The sequence below is a fragment of the Trachemys scripta genome, chromosome 4 (assembly GCF_013100865.1).
Source record: "Trachemys scripta elegans isolate TJP31775 chromosome 4, CAS_Tse_1.0, whole genome shotgun sequence".
Lineage (NCBI taxonomy): Eukaryota > Metazoa > Chordata > Testudines > Emydidae > Trachemys > Trachemys scripta.
The window spans coordinates 79,958,974-79,976,747 of record NC_048301.1 but is presented as its reverse complement, the minus strand read 5'-3'; the positions used below and the strand labels follow the sequence as shown (position 1 = coordinate 79,976,747).

Sequence of the window (17,774 nt, the reverse complement as noted above, 5' to 3'; positions counted from 1 at the left end):
AAATAAAGGTGATAGGCTTTCTTAACCATAGTGGTTATACTGCGCTTTTGTGATGCAAAAGTCACTTCACCACAAACATAGCAGAAGTTATCTGCACTGTTCACACAAGTACGAGGCATCTCTGCTCACTTTGGCTAAACAGAAATGTGTCCCTTTGCAAAATCAAACACTGACAAATAAGAGAGCACGACACTGTATGATTTCTAGAGCTGATATAGGGCAATTTGTTCAGCAGAGTGATGTAAGCTTCGTTATGATTGCATCATCCATGACTTCTAAGAATAACATGATGCAATTCATATCATGTATGATTGCATCATTCATTGTTTTGCCTAAAAAGGCAAGTACTGTCCAAACCCAGTCATAGATTTATTCCTAGATCCAGTCAAAGATGTATTTTAGTCATTTCTGGTTTAAATTGAGATCCCTTCCCTTTATCCTCCGCCATTCCCAAGTCAAGGGTCGTATATACTGACCCAATAGCATATCTTGAAAACTAGAGCCAATCAACAATTTTAAGCATCATTTTCATTCTCAGTGACCCAGAATTAGTAAAGTTTGACTACATTTATTTCAGAAGCATTTTGGCTGTAGAGCAGTGTAATCAGACATTTTTCTGCAGCCCACAGAGCATTGTCCACATTCCCACTGTAAGAGAGTATGGGTGAGCACACTTCTTTGTGAATCTCTGACAGTATCATAAAACTACTGCAAACTTGGCAATCTTAGTCCAAGAAAAGCCTGGCGGTGCTTTTGCAGCTCAGGATGGAGGCACACTGGCATAACTGCATGACAAACTGTGCTTGGTGGCTGCTCTTGTGTCCCATATTACAGATAGCTCCTTAAACCATAGTACTGGGATGCAATAGTGAGATGCATAACTATGAGCTGCAATGATTGATTACATACACTGTATAGATATTCACACAATGCTGACTAAATTCCCAGTCCTGTCTCAGCATGGAATAAGATCTGTGGAAAACCTGGGATGGATTCTCTGGGCCCAAGAGGGGTGTGTGTGTGTGTGTGATGAAGTCTTGGTGAGGAATTTGGAAGGGGTAATATACCCAAAGACATTACCTTGCCCTGTAGAGTGTGTGTGTGTATACATACACACACAGGCCAGTATTTGATCAATGGATACCTTCAGATTAGTTCTGATAAATGTTATAAAAAGTCTATGCATGAAGCACTGAAAACTTGCCTTATGTAATGACTATTCTAATTGCCACCACTTCATAATGAGGCTGCAATGTGACCCACGCACTGAACCAGCCATGGAGTAAATACATAAAGCTTAGAGCTCACTACAGCAGATGTCACCAACAGATGCATTTTCTTCCCTTCTGATCCCAAGTACTGTGAGCGCTGCTGCTGCTGTAGCATGTTAGCTTTTCTGCTCTGACAGCATTTCAGCCCTGATACAGCAAAGCACTTACGTGTGTCTGTACTTAACTTTAAGGACATGCTTAAGTGGTTGGCTGAATTGGGGCCTTAACCAATGGAAACACATCAGGGTAAAAATCAGAATGTTTTGCAAAAGAAAGGACCTAGCATCCTTGTGGTAAAAAGGGAACAATTTAATAGCTGTTGAATTATTCACAAAATTACCAAGGAAAGCAGTCCTTTAGCCAAGGGCTGGACACACCTTCACCACTCTATTGAATGATAAGAAAAAGCTTTGTGAGTTGTGAGTCCTTCATGCTTGAAAGCCACAATACTGTGAACAACTGATATATTGATTAGCTAGGTAACCATGAACCTTAGCAAGATAGGGGCTCGGTTTTTGTTGTTTTTATATATAAGGCCATTATTTTGGTTATTTGGAAATGTTATTGTCTGAAAGAGGATATTTTTGAACAGTACTTAAAAATAGCAATATCGGAGTGCTGGTGACCAGCAAAGAAACTAAAATTCTATTTACCGGTTCTGTTGCAGATTTCTAATAATCTGATGAAAGCTCTAGTTCCAGTGCGCCACACTCCAGACATTATTCAATCAGAAACAGAAGACCTCTTGATCATTTACATTTATGGTCATTCCCTGTCAACAGTTTTAGGGAAAAGATTATTCTGTCAAAAAACATGGGGCATGGATACTATGATAATGGACACATTAGAAATGTGATACATTAGATAATGTTGTGGTAATACCCTCTTCTTGGAGTAAGATTAATGCCCAAGTTAGGGTAAAATTTGTGGTGTCTCCCCTTTTTTCTAGTTGATAGTTGGATGGCTTTCCATAGAATGACTTTCCAAGTTTATCTTTAAAGCAAAATAGGATGATTCTAGTTTACTTAAATCTGTCTCACTGTAGAGAAAAACAATCCAGTAAATGATAGTTTATTGCTGATTTTGCAGCAGATATTATTTTATGTATTTAAAAGTCTGTTTCAGTGTCAACTTTAACTCCTCCCTGCCCCCATCCTACTTTGTCTTGTACAAATCTTAATGAGACTACAGAAGAAAACAGTCTGGTCTTTGAATGTTAAAGTGACTGTCCCAAAAATCCAGCAGGTAATGATGTAATCAGCCAGTTTAATCACTGTACTTGTCGTCTGCCTTATTAACTAGGAAGTTATACCAATCAAAGGACATCAGCCTATACCAGAGACAAGCTTTACATGCCCTGGAGCTTGAAGAATTTGCAGCCAATTTATTCACTTATTGTGAACTATCTTCAGTTGTCATAAATATGCTGATGTGTAGTTACTAAATATCTCCTTCTAATGGCAATGCATAACTATCAACCTATAAGTCTCATATACTCACTTCATTAGCTTCTAATACAAAGACCCACTCAGTTATAAGGCTACAGATGTATAGCTCTTAATTCTATAAGGACTGTGGTTACATTCACAAGTTTTTGCTGTCTTCTTGGAATGTTTTAATCCTGCCACTTCTGCTCTATTATGTGTCTAAGATGTCAGTACTGTCCAAGTTCCGTCACATTCTTCTGCTAGCATGTAGCAGATCATTACCCAAGCTATTCTCTCCTGAGATAGTATGCATTTAAATCTTGCTTCATGCACATAACCTGTCTTGCTAAGCATTACAAAATAGGCAAGTGTGTGTGCATTTACAAGAGAACTGTGACCATCACCAGATGTGACAAGCAAGCTCCTTCAGCTGGAGGAATGGAATGGATACTGCAAAATCTAAGAGTGTCCCTCTCTCCCCCCCCCCCCCAATCTGTTTCAGTTCCTTCTCATCTGATGCAGTTGTTATCAGTTTCCCATTACTTGGTGGCCTGAAATACTGGGAGCTGAAAAGTTATCTGCATTGTGCTGCACACTCTCTAGCTGTACTCCTGCCATTTAAAAAAAAAATAAAAAGGTAAATTTCTGGATTAGTATGAGATCACAATTCAGGGAAAATGTCTAAACCAAGCCTAAATCAATCATTCTTTTCTTTAATTTAATTAGATTAAATTAAAATAAATTATATTTCTTACCAAATTCACTTGACCTTTTAAGGGGATTTAGGAAAAGAATCACTTAGTTCAATTGATGTCAATAAAAGTTTCTCACCAGCCATGTAAGTGTGAAATATATGGGTTACAAGACTGTCTGCTTTCCTGTTTAAATTGCAGTTATGCTGTTCTGAAATCAGGACTTGTATGGTAATTTTCTAACAAAGAAAAAATCTCTTCCATTGTTTGCCATATATTACAGATGAACCTAAGTATGCGGGGCTGATGCAAAATGTAATTGTACCAATTTATCCCAGCAGAGACTTTGGCAAAATTCTGATCCAACTTCCCCTCAAAGCCTACGGGGAATCGGGATTTTGGATCAGAGATGGGAGCCAGCCAGGGCTTCCTCAATTTTTGAGGTGTTCAGCTCTGGGCTTTTGGTTTGGGCTCATCTCTATCATGATATAATTAAACTGTAATCACCCCATCCACTTTGTTTTAATAATGGGATCATGCTGACCCTGACCCCTCTTTCCCTACCCCCTGTACTTGGAAACTTGTCATGAAAATGAATTTTAGAGTGAGTTGTAAAGGCCTCTCCAAGTCAGACAATGTAGTAGCCAAATTTCAAAGGGAAGAAAGCCAATCCAAAATAGCATGACTTCAGAGCATCGTGACTAAAATTTGGCTTTAGTGAGAACCCTTTCTATTTCCTGCTCGGTTTTTAAGTTTGTGTTGGAAGCTGTACGTTTAAAAGAGTAGTTCTGGAAATACTTAAAATCCCCACTTCTAGTGTGGCTTCATTCTGATCTTTAATAGCCCTAACTTCATTGACTTCAATGATTTACACTGGTGTGAGAGAAGAATCAGGCCTGATGTCTTTAAATAGTACATAGCAGAGGCTTGTATAGCACCATGTCTGCATGCTCTGATCTGTTCATCTCACTGTGATATTTCTTGGTATAGCTCAGGTGTAACTTAATTTATGGGCCTTATTGGTCCGAGAACCAGATGGAGAGGAAGGATTTTAGCCAGGGAAAGGACCATTAATAACATCTGAATGTTTGCCTTTGGCACAGGGTAGTTCACAGTTTTCAATACTTAATCACACTCATGTCACAGCCTAATGAAGTGGGTTTTTTTATGTGGTTCCTGTGTTCCATGCATCTTAATTCTGCCCTGTGTGCAGCTGCATTGGTATTGCAACTAATGACCGACAGGTGTTTGCAAGGGATTATTTCCTACTGGGAAGCATAGGTGTTAGACAAGCAACTACAGTCATTCTACACTTGTGCTTAAAGACAAACAAACATGAAGTGTGAATAGCAAGGATGGCCAGCTATGTTTCAGGGAAACAAATGGACTGTATAAAAAAACCTCCACAAGACAGAGCTTATTTATCAGAGATACCACCCCACAATGTTTCATTCATATATAAAATCACATCTCTGAGTTACAGTGTATGATTCTCTGCAAAAATTATAGCTTGAAAATAGACTTCTTATCCGATAAATGCTTCTAAGCTGCTCTTTATTAGATACCTTGCGTGTAATATCAGGCACCAAATAAGGGACATCTTCCTTAAAACTTGGCGAGTCGTCGGCCAAATTGTTAAAGTGGTTTTGAGTGAACTGGGAAAAGTTCAGAGGGTTAGATAACAGCCCCAGTAGCCACATTGCTGGCCAAGACCGCCAGAGTACATCACTCTTCATCCCCACCACTGACACAACCCTGACATTTCCCCAGCCCACCTCTGAACTTCCTCCTATCTGTGGCCCTAGGGCAGCGGGGTCCATTCCAAAGCAAGATGTGGACAGAAAGGGACAAGCTGAGGAAATATATTATGCTAGGTGAATTCACAGATCCTGCCTTATGGCAGCTTAAGTTCCTTTTGCTCTCCTGTAGCCGAGGGTCTGGCCCCACCATGTCAATTCAGATACAATGAAATACTTGCAAATAAGCGCTAGAAACTAAAAACTATTCCCAGAAACCCTATAATAAATCATTCTGAATAACTAATACATTGAGGAAAAACATAATCTGTCCATAGACCATTCCATCCATCTCTCTCACACAATTTACATCTCACTCATCACCACAGTACTTGAGAGCAGAAAAAAAGATGAAGTTCATCCAGATAACTTATTCATTCTTATTTGTTTTCCCAGCTGTACTGAATAGTTACAACATTTTGCCACCCAATTATTCTATAGTTATTCATATGTTTTTGATCTGAACCTACCTTGGAAAATAAGACTCTCACTCTCCCCAAAATCTTTCCCATTTCTAGAACTGAACTTTGTTTCTAAAGAATTCCAATATTTTTCTTTTTAATTTTTGCCTGGCTTTGCACATCCAGCTTCCAGCAAAGAACAGAACTGACAGTGCAAGGAATCTCATAGGAAAGCCTGTTTTTGTGAGAGATCTGGTCCAAACCTGGTTTTGCAGACCCAACAAACTCAGATAAGTGTCAGATAAACATCCTCACTTCTGAGCATTTACCCAAGCCCTGAACCATTTAAGCTCACTTGTCCCAAGTTATTTGTGTCTTCTGTAATAAAGCAGACTGAATATTTAGTAAGATACTTCCCATCTCCAGCCCACTTAGGCCCTGTATACGTTGTCTTCGTCTCCCTCATTCATCAACTGGGGTTGAAAACAGATAGATCCTGTTTTCAGCACATTAAAGGAAGTGTGCTACACATCTTGTGAAATGATGGGATGAATGCCTACATTAGCTAATCTATTTTCAACCTCATTTGAGGGATATTTGTGTAGGACTGGGAGTTTACAGTCTACACTGTCCACAACAGGTCAATTTCCTAGCATAGATGTACCCCCACCGAGCACATTAAACCCAGAATTGCTTTCATATCCTACTGGTGTTTATCTGAACAGTGTTTTAAAGAAGACAAAAACCAGTCAGCTATGATCAGCCAATCCCCTCCTGAATGTCTGAGGTTCCTGTGGAAGGCTACTCAATGAGATGATCAGATAACAGATTGAGCTGGGATTTGAGCCTTGAGGAGGACTGGTGAAATCCCACAAAATACAGCTGTGTGTCCTGATAGGCTGGAACAGAATCAGACACCACTGAAATCCCCTCTCTCCCATTGGATAAGTGCAGAGAAGTCCTAAAGAATGAGTGCCTTGTGCCTTCCCTTATTCAAGCTGGTAGATCATTCATGTTGCTAACTTGTCCTAGAAGCTGGCACAGCATACTCACGCCATTGTCTGCTAGCTAATGTGCCGTGATTTCTCTCAGCACTTAAAAACTCTGGTGTATTCATTCTTGTTACATGTGATAGGATAAAAATTGCTGTGAGATAAATCTTCATCTTAAAGGCAAGAGCCAAATACTTATTACCTGCAGTTTAGAAGAAATTACTTTCTTATGGCAGGTTATTTCATGCCCACAGTAGGGGTCCTTGCACCTTCCTCTGAAGCATCTAGCAATGGATGACAGACACTGGATACTACACCAGATAGACCATGGGTCTGATCTGATAAGGCAACTTTTATGCTCCATAAAATCAAAGCAAACTTCTTTCATAAAGTTTCCCTTCTAACCTACTTTTATTTCTTGCAGAATGGGCAGGAAATAGAAAGTATCACAGCACTTGCCATCTTTCCTCAAATGGTATTTAGTAGCTTGCTGCAGCCACAAGCAGGCCCACATATTTTAATTTGTCTGTAGAGCTCAGACACCAGCACTCCAGATAGTTACATGAACACTTCCAGCCTGATTCTCCAATTTCCATACATGCTGTGGAGTAACTTACACAAAGCGTGAAGTGGGCGTAAATGCTACCAGCTCAGAATTCTCACTTACATCAGTGATAGTGTTTTACACCCACTTTGCACTCATACCAGTCATATTGTTGCATCCAAAAGTGTAGCAGGATTAAAAAAAGATGAGACGTTTCTATGAATAATAGGAATATCTACAGTTACTTTAGATAAAAGAATTTTTAGAAGGGACAAACCTTCATATTTTGCGGCATAAGCCAACCACTTAGAGTATGGCTACACAGCAAAGAAAAACGTGCAGCTGGCCTGTACCAGCCGACTCAAGCTCATGGGGCTCGGGCTATAGAACAGTTTCATTGCTGTATAGATTTCTGGGCTCCGGCTGGAGCCTGCGCTCTAGGCCCTAGCGGGGTTGGAGGGTCCCAGGGCTCAGGATCCAGCCCAAGCCCAGAAGTCTACACAGCAATAAACAGCCCCAGCCCTGCGAGCCCGACTTGGCTGGCATGCGCCAGCTGCAGGTTTTTCTTTGCTGCGTAGATATACCCTGACAGTGGTAAAGAAAAAACTCCTGATAATGACAGGAATGTCCACTACAGGGTTTTTTGCATTTTCCCCTGAAGTATTGGGGGTTAGGAAGAAATTTTCCCTGGGGGCAGCTTATCGCATAACTGCCTGCTGCAAGGTTTCTTGCTCCTTCCTCTGAAGCAGCTGGTAATGGCCACTGTCAGAGAGAAGGTACTAATCTAAATAGTCTGTTTTACCCAGTACAGCTATTCCTATGTTCTTAGGTTCCATTTTGCACAGGTGGAAATGATCTAATACATGCAAGGCAGCTGGGAATCAGGCCTGGAGTGTAGCATTGTCTTTATTTATTTCTACCACGCCCACTGGTGTCCTAGGTAACTCACAGAAAGACAGACAAGCATGGTACCTGCCCTAACTAGTTTACAATCTAGAATTCTGGCAAGGCACAAGGAGTTTGACAACAAATGAAATGCAGAGCTACATAAATAAGATTACACTGTGATTCCGTTTGCTCATATATTCTTCTTTGTGAGCAGAGCTTTCTGTGGGGGGTGAGGGGTTGGAGAGGTGGGTAGTGAGTCCAATTCTACATATCCTGGCAGAAGTTTTATTAATGATTTGCAAAGACATTTGTAACAACTTTAATGACAACCATTGTAAATGTAAAAATTAAATCAAATAACTTAATGTTACCATGGTATTCAGGATGCTGCTTTGGTAATGCCTATAGTAAGTCTAGTAAATACTGTAAGCACCATGGTAATATTATAGATTGCACTTGTAAAAGTGAAGCACAATGTATTTACTGGTGACTCTGTCACCTGCGTTGTTCTGGTACCCAGTTAGGAAAATATCTTGCAAGATCTTTAACATCTGATTTTCCAGGCAAGCAAAGGATTCCAATATTGTTTCTCCTTCCTCCGCTCTCCCCAAAACATCCTTATAACTGTTGTGTGGGGAGACCAGATCTTGCTGTTTGCTACAATTGATGGTGGTGAGAACAGGCAATAAGGCAGGAGTTGGTCTGCTTTAATCAAGTGCTGTTGATTTGAAGGGAATGGGTATAGATAGACAGCATAGTGTTTACAGCTCCAGAGCCATCTGGGATTCTACCGTTCTGTGTGTCTATACACTGCATGTTCTGTCTGGCATTGGAAGAGTTTAGCTAAATTCCAATATTCATGGACTCAGCCCATATTGAATGCAAATTAAAGTACTCTAGTCTCAGAAAATCTTCTTAGCATTAAGTACCATTGAAGTTGTCTTTGTTCATTTTCTAAATCCTTTCTTTCTACTCTCAGGGAAGGGTGATATGGTTTATTCTGGCTCATTACAAGAGACTAGAAGACTCTTTACTGTAGTCACAAAGAATCCTGGACCTCTAATAAACCAGGCAGACTTCACAAATGAAAAAAAAAAAAGTGTACTGTAGTGGGGAGGGGAGGGCAAGGGAGGAAGCTGAAATACACAGAGCTCAGTTTTTTATGGTGCAGTGTCTGTACAAAAGTGATTGCTGACTGTGATTCTCCTACTTGAGATGCAACACTTTAATATATCAAAACAATTATAACCTGGAATTATTACCAAAACCACTAAAGTGGGCTGCAGTCCACAAAAGCTTATGCTCTAATAAATTTGTTAGTCTCTAAGGTGCCACAAGTACTCCTGTTCTTTTTGCGGATACAGACTAATACGGCTGCTACTCTGAAACCAATAATAAACCACAGAAGAAATAACAGTATACAATACAGCACTCTAAGAAGTTCAATACATATTAATAGCAGATAGTAAGTTGATATATTTTCTGTTAACTGTACTTTTTCCTGTAACAGTCATATTTTCACCTGTTGCTTGTTGGCAACATATAGCTTGTGAGCCTGCAGTCTCGGAGACTTCCCTAGATTGCAAACCAGGCTTCTTAAAGTATCTCATTAAATGGATTTTTAGTACTGTTGAAGACTCAAGACATTGGAGGCTGTGATCTGGTCTACACTAGAGAATTAGGTCAACACAAGGCAGCTTAGGGCAACCTAACTATGGAAGTGTCTACACTTAAATTTCGCTCCTGCCGATGTAACTGCCCAGCAACCCTGACTTAATAATTCTACCTCCACATCCGGTGTAGAGTCAAGGTTGATGTAGTTAGTTCGATGCAGTGTCGGTGTAGATATTGCGTTGCTTTTGTTAACTGTTACTGGCTTTCAGGAGCAGGGCCGGCTCTGGCTTTTTTGCCGCCCCAGGCAAAAAAGCCTCCCGCCGCACCCCCCCGGTGGGGAGCGTGGCAGGGGAGGCCGCTGAGCCCAGCCGCGGGCCCGCTCTCCCTGACCGGCCGGAGCGCCGGGGGGAGGGCGGAGAGCCCGGCTGGGGTTCCGCCCTTCTCCCCGACCGGCCAGAACGCCAGGGGGAGGGCGGAGAGCCCGGCCTTCTCCCCGGCGGCTGGAGTGCCGGGAGGAGGGCGGAGAGCCTAGTCGCGGCCCCGCTCTCGGGCCGGAGTGCCACGCCGCCCCCCTCCAGGTGCCGCCCCAAACACATGCTTGGTGGGCTGGTGCCTGGAGTCGGCCCTGTTCAGGAGCCATCTCACAATGCCCCATGCTGACTGTACAATCGATACAAGTGCTCCTGATGAGGTCATGCCCCACCAACACAAGAAGCCATGTGTAGACACCACATGTGATGTCATTACTGTGGCACCTGTATGTAGTTAGGTCGACTTAATTTTGTAGTGTAGACATGGCCAGAAGTTCTTTAACCACAGGACAAGTACAAGACAGAAAGGGCCTTTGTAGGTTTCCCCTTGCCCCTACCCAGCAAACTCACTCAATGCTTCAGTCACCTTTTTGGGGTAAGATCTAAGCTGAGTCCCATGTTGATTTGATTCTTGCCCTCTCTGATGAAATGGCTAACAAGATTTTTACTGTCAATGCTGATTTTTTCAAGGATGTGGATATTTGTTCTCCAGGAATTAGACCATGATTATCAACTCTTTTTACGTGGGATATCAGACATCAAAAATGTTTGGTCACTCCTGATCTGTACTAGATTTGAACCGCTGACCTAGAAATGAAAAACTCTGGGCTTGTCTACATGAGGAAATTGATCAGAATAGCTATTGTGGAATAGTTTATTCTACAATAGCTATTCTGATCAATTTCTCCATGTAGATAAGCCCTCTGTATTCCATTATAACTCCCCACTAGCAACATCTACTATCTCCTTATCTATCCTTCTTTCTGAATTTGTATTTAACAAAGAGAAAAGCTAGCATGGCTAGATTTATATGAGCAGGATAAATTCAGGTAAAGAGTGAGAAATTCTTTTATCTTATACACATATGAATGACATTCATTTCAATGGCAATTTCTTCCAGCCTTTAGTATGGGTACAGGACACGGTCACCTAACCAGCAGTTTTTTAGTTAACAGATTATCAGGAATACTGATTCATCCGTGTCTATTCTTAGATGGCCACTGAACTGACATGTCAAGACCCTTTACTTCCACCTAAAAAACACTACTGGAAATAACAGGAAGCTTATTTTTTCATAATAGCATACTGTCCGGTAATTTCACACACTGGTAATAAATCTCACTGAAAAGAGTTCATCTTCACGTTGAACTCCAAACCATACAATATGCTTTTCTCCTTCTTTAATAAGCTTTTCCAAGTTAACCGAGGTCAGTGCATGTCTCTCTGTCTCTTATTTGCATGCCCCTTTAATCTCCTTATGTTTTCATTTTTTTTTCTCAGCTGCTCCATGTCACATACAGACACACCACTGGTGTGAGTTTATTTCAGGGTTGCAGCATATCGTTTAGTCCAGCTGCCTTCTCCTGTCGCTTCCCTGGAGCAAGAGCTTGCCTTCTCTTCCTCTCAAGTATGCAGGTGTGTCTAAGATAGGAAGATCTGGCCAATGGATGGACAAAATATAGGAATACACAAACAAAAGGACTCCAGTCCACCAATGCTCACCTTCCTAAAATGGAAGGGAATTGATTGTGTGAGCTATGACCACCTATCCCCTGAATGTGTGACTCCTAATTAATGCTCTCTTGATTTAGTGCTCTACAACAAATAAATGACTGAAGTTGGGTAGAGAAAGGTCAGAACTAGAACTAGTAAAAATTTCCATTGAAAAAAATTTTCGATGGCAAACTTGGGTTTTTGATAAAATTTTCATTAAAAGTTTGTTTTCTGCAAAAATTATAGATTTTTTTTTTGTTCCAAAACCAAAATATTTCCTCTGGAAACAGAAATATTTTTATTAATATATGTTGCAACTGTAATTCCCTGGATTTATTGTTTGGTTATCTGATTTCCTCATTCTCCTCTATGGTATGGGCTCCCTTGGTACTACCTCTCCCATGGTGCACCACCTGCCCTCACCAAGAGATGTAGTCTGACCAGGGAGCCCAGCCTATAGGGTAGAAGGAGGGCATGAGGTACCACAGCTATGTTCCAAATCAAAATTCTTTGGTTTTCAGCCCAAATATTTCAGGTTTTGATTTTTCTTGCAGAAGCCGATATTTTCCATTGGGAGGGGAACTTTTTCCCAGCCAGCTCTAATCAGAACCCTCAATATCCCTGCCCACATGCCTTGGAAGTAAATGCCTTCTTCACGCAATATTTTGCCAGCTACTTCAATCTTGTGCCATATGACCTGGAATGACCATGTTAAGAATTCAGATCCCATTTGGAGAGGTGCTCCTGAACCAAAATTTCAGATCCAAGTATCTTAACCAATCTTCACAATTCTACCTTATCTCTAGGATAGGTTGAACCATAAGACGGTAGCCAGATGTCCTTGAATTTTAGGAAAGTTTGGATTATAGTCCAGGTTCAATTAGCCAGAACCATTCTGGTTCAGCTCAGTCATAACCGGAGATACCTCCATTACCCATTTAATGTTGCCTTTTTCTCCTTGAAGCCTAGCCATGCAGATTATGCCAGTACCTCCTGGATGCACAGAGTGACACACCATGTGCACTGCATCTTTCCTTTGCTTAAAATCTTGGTAAAAATATGTTAAAAGAAATCCGAACCAATATGCAAAAGGGACTATTTACTCCATCACAACTCACCCAAATTCAAACCATCTGTCCCACCTCCTGTCTGAATGGCTGAATGAATAGTACATTTTAAATTTTCTACTTCTAGGCTTCATAGCTGGAAGTTGCCAGATTATGGTAGTGGCAAAAGTGTGGGGCTTTTTCACACTCATACTTGTACTAAAAAATGCTTTTGCTCAAACTTTCTAGAAAAGTTCACCTTTGGGTGGAAACCAAGGCTCAAAAATTTCAGCCCCAAAGGGTGAAATTTATGAGCAACTGAAAACAAGATTATAATGGAATAGATTTAGTTATCCACCCATAATAATTATTGTCACTAATTCTCCAAGTATAACACTGAGAGAACCAGCCATAGAAACTCTTAATTATTATGATATAATGTGATAAGTTATGATAAATGTAGGACTTGTAGAACAAATTTAAAAATTAAAACTTCTATTTTGTAATTTAAACAATGTGTTAATAAGGATGTCACACAATGACATCAAATTATACCGTGAAAAATATATTTAGGAAGAATGCAAAATACATATTTACTAATTAGCTAATGCAGGTTCTGTAATAAAAACAATCCTTTGGAATTCTACAGGATCTCAAAATGCTTTACAAACATTAAGGAACATAAAGTAACTATTGAAAATCTATTCATTTTTCTGTTGGTGAAAATGAGTCATGGAGAAGGTAAATCATTTGCACAAGGTCATACAGAGAGTTAGTTTCAGAACCAGGGATAAAACCTGCATATCATGACTTCCATTGCAATATTCAAAAGACTAGACATTTGCTATAGCAAATGATTCAGTTATGTTATATGGAGGTCAAGTTATCCAAGTAATTAATAGAACATCAGAAAACTTTTCTTCTGTTTCCACTGCTTCCAGCAAAGTATTACTTGAAATTTTCTAAGGCTCAGCTATCTAAACCAAGAACAAATTAATGTTTCTTTAAATCTCCTTAATTCCTGAAAGGAATCTATGAACTGGGGTTTTAACGATAACCTGATAACAAGAGCAGTTATTCAGACTCCACTGATGTGGTGTATTTGTTAATGCAGACCTATGAAAATACTCACTACCCCTCTCTATCTCTTCTTTGCAAAATGATCTTCAATATGATATGCCTGACTGTATTTTTTTTTTAAATTACAGTGATTGGCTTAGAGATCTATTTAAGCCTTCCCCACGTGCCTGATTTTTCAGGATTTAAGGTTCACATTGACAATGCGGCTTGCTGCAAGTCCGCAGCACACCAGAACAATCACAGTGGTTTGCACAATAAATTCCATGGACCAGATCCTGACCCACACTACATTTCTTTACAACCATTACACAGACATAAAGCTGCCCCAGGTGGGCTCTTGAGGATTTTCCCAGTACGAGGAAATTCCTAGGTGGCATAAAGCTGTGCTTGCTGGCTCTGAGCTCCTCCTTCACATAATGGGTGTGTCATGGGTATGGCCAGAATGCTGCTGCACTCTAGGAAACCACTAGCCTTAAATCTGCTCCAATTTATGCCCGCAGCCAAAGTGGCCCCAATAGCCCAGGGTTCTGAACAGCATGATGATAACATACAGCCCCCTTTGATTTGCTCCCTGAGGTCCTATACAACAATCACACAGGTTTCAGCCTCTCTGCCACAGACCCCAGTATCAGTGACAACACAGTGCAGATTTTGTATCATTCTATTATTTGCCTTTGTTTATTTTGTAACCTCTCCCTGAATTTTGCAGGTTTTTTTCCACCTAGCATAGGGAGGGAAAATATACCAATCTCAACTAAAAATAGAGCAAGATAGTTCCAGAGAAATCTGGTCTGACCACTGACATTTCCACTTACCTATACAGAAACCTTGGTGCCAGCAGTGAAGGTCTGATTCATCTTCAATATTCTGACTTGTAAGAGGTTTTTAACTAGACTCTCTTATCAACCCTCTAGTGTTTATTCACTCCACTGGCTGATGTCATGTCAAAGACTAATGGTGAGGGATTCCTACTGATTACTTTCCTGGCTCTGGAGCTCAAGGTTGCTAAATGATTATTTGGACAGTTGTAATACAGGCATGTCAAAATAATCTTATTCCTTCTTTGTCATTGTTTTAACGATATAAGAGCTAAATTTTTCAATGTGGGCATCTGACGTTAGGTACCCTGAACATCTACCTATAGAGGCTCAAATTTGAAAATTTGGACCACACAACCTTCATTCCCTTTGAGCAAGACCATTCCTATCACTTTGATTGAAATGCACAACTGTCCTCTGTGTGTATATCGCAGCCTGCAAAGCACATGGGGTGGGTAATAATGGCCATTCAGCAAGCTACCTGTGAAATTATTTCCCCTAGATCCTTAGCTTCTCTTCTGAGGCATTCAGAATGTTGCCTGTTCCTGACTCATTGGGTGACTACCCAGTTACTGCAGTGCCCCATAATACCTCCTTAAAATGATCACAACTTATCAAAATAAAGAGTAGAAGTTGTATTATTTTTAATACAAGCAGTCTGGAGCCTGAAGGGTTCAATCAAATTAAACAGAGGATCAAATTAGTCAGTGATTTAATTAAACCAAGTGGAAGGCAGAATAGGCCCATGGGATCTCACCTCAATTTTTCTCTTAATCCTCCTTTGTCCCATAAAAAACACCCTCGTTGGAGGGATCTCTCCTTCAGGCTGGATGAGGCTGTTTTTTGGAGCTCCTCAGTAGAGGTCCTGGCTCATTCAGTGAGGATTGCTGGTGCACTTCACCCCAACCTACATGTATCCCGGAGCTGAATTAGCTGTATCAGCAGTCCTCTCTCAAGAACTGAACTCCTCTGAATATACACCATCTTAATGGTGCTGGAGTGAAATTAATTAGAGCAATCATTTAGGGGAACAACCTCACTAAAAAATGTTGCCTAAAATTTCTGAAAGATCAAAAGAAGATGGTGAAGGAAAGAATGGAAGTATACATGGATCTTTTCTTGACACCTATGGAAAGCAACCTTCCTATTCATTACTCTCCCTGCTACACATCTGCCTTCTCATTGTGCAAGTCACACCCATTTGCGCACCTATTGAATATCAAATGTGCACAAGTTGCACCATAATTCAGATTACCAATGAATTTGGATCCACATGGCTACCTGTAAAATAAAGAAGAGAAACCATGCTATTCACAATGTCCGGTCAAAAGCCCTGGGAAAAGATTTTCCAATACCTAATTTACATGTAAACCAAAAGGAAGTATTTAGCAATCAAAAGCTTCTCATCTGCTGTTATCACCTCATTTACTTTACTAAAGTTTAGAGTGATGAATGCCATATCATCTAGCTGGCCTGAATTCCACTGTGAGGTGTATAGTTTGGAATGAACAAGGTCTTATCTTCAGGACCAGTCACTAAAAGCCTTCCTTCTGAAACCTCCACTTATTACTGGGGTTTACACGGTAGCTAGGAGTGCTGCTTCCTTTCCAGCAATAAAGCTATATAAACCATACGTGTGCGTAGCACATTTCATTAGGGTGTGCACCCAGGGCCGGCGCTTCCATTTAGGCGAACTAGGCGGTTGCCTAGGGCACCAGGATTTTGCGGGGGGGGGGGCGGCATTTTGCCGCCCTCGGCAGCCATTTGGCGGCGGGGGGTCCTTCCGCGCTCCGGGTCTTCGGCGGCAATTCTGTGGCGGGTCCTTCACTCATTCCAGGACTCGCCGCCGAAGTGCCCCAAAGACTGAGAGCGCAGAAGGACCCCCACCTAGGGCGCCAAAAACCCTGGCGCCGCTCCTGTGTGCACCCAGGGATTTTTTTTTTTTTATAAAGGCGAACATCATAAAGGTTGGAGTGTGGGGGTGTGTGTGGGAGGGGGTGTGGTGTGCAGGAAGGGGCTCAGGGCAAGGGATTGGGGCAAAGAAGGAGTGAGGGGTGTATGGGGGGCTCAGGGAAGGGGGTTGGGGTACAGGGTGCAGGAGGGGTGTGGAGTGCAGGAGGGGGCTCAGGGCAGGGGGTTGGGGAGCAAGGTGCAGGCAGAGGGCTCAGGGCAGGGGGTTGGGAGGGGCTCGGGGCAGGGGGCTGGGGGGCAGATAGGGGGCTCGGGGCAGAGGGTTGGGAGCAGGAGGGGTGCTCAGGGCAGGAGGTTGAGGGGGCAGGGGACAGGAGGGGGCTCAGGGCAGGGAGTTGGGGGGGCGGGGGCAAGGAATAGGGGTGCAGGAGGGTAGGCTGTTTGCAGGCGGCCCTGGGTTCCCCCGTCCCGGCGGGCAGGCTCGGGGGCTGGGCAGGGCCGAGGGGGCTGGGATGGGCGCTTGGGGCCAGGCCGGGCAGAGGCAGCCGAGGTGGATTGCAGCAGGGCCAGGGCAGATCACAGCAGGGCCGGGCTGCTTCCGGAGCTGGACTTAAGGCCAAGGGAGTGGGGCTGGAGTCCCTGAACAGCGCCGGGGAGCTGAGCTCGCAGCCGGGCTCCAGTGGGGCCAGGCTTGCCCCCTGCTCCGGGCCCGCTGGCTCCCAGGCCCCGCTTAAGGTGGGCTGGACTGGGCTGGGCTGGGCTCGGGGGCAGCCTGCCCCCCCGCCACTGGCCAGCGCTGGGAGCACAGGCGGGTTTGGGGCCCTGGGCGCTGGAGGGGGGCAGCTGCCTTGGGGGCTGCGGCAGCGCCCCCGGGAACCCTATGGGCCATCTTAAGCGGCTGTGTTGGTGCTGCCGAGTGGGAGGCTGCCAGCGAGCACATGGGACTGTTAAAGCAGCCAGGCCCAGCCCTGGGGAAGGGGAGCCTGGTTCAAGAGGGTGCAGGCGAGGGGGGGGCGGGGTGTAGGAGGGGTTTGGGCTCCCCCGGCGCCGCTTACCCACAGCGACATGCTCCCTGCCTGCCTGCCTGCCTGCTCTGGCCCCACGCCGCTCCGCTTACCACGTCCTTGCGCAGCCCCAAGGGAGGGGGGGCAGCATAGGGCTCTGCACGCTACCCTTGCCACACCTCCAAGCAGTTCCCTGTTCCCGGCCAATGGGAGCTGCGGGGGACGTGCCTGGAGCAACCCCCACACCCCCCGGCCCCAGGGACATG

At 43.0% G+C, this 17,774-nt stretch overlaps 1 protein-coding gene across 2 annotated transcripts in view; it reads right to left on the bottom strand.

Annotated features, from left to right (window-relative positions):
• SLC1A2 (solute carrier family 1 member 2) overlaps nt 1–17,774 on the bottom strand; it is a 123,137-nt gene that overhangs the window by 55,945 nt on the left and 49,418 nt on the right. The window contains exon 1 of one of the 2 annotated variants that reach the window (XM_034769690.1): nt 14,591–16,150. The exons of the other annotated variant lie outside the window; for it this stretch is intronic. The gene's annotated coding sequence lies outside the window, so the exon portion shown is untranslated. Of the gene's footprint in view, nt 1–14,590; nt 16,151–17,774 lie in introns of those variants that run through there. 2 annotated transcript variants of the gene reach the window in all.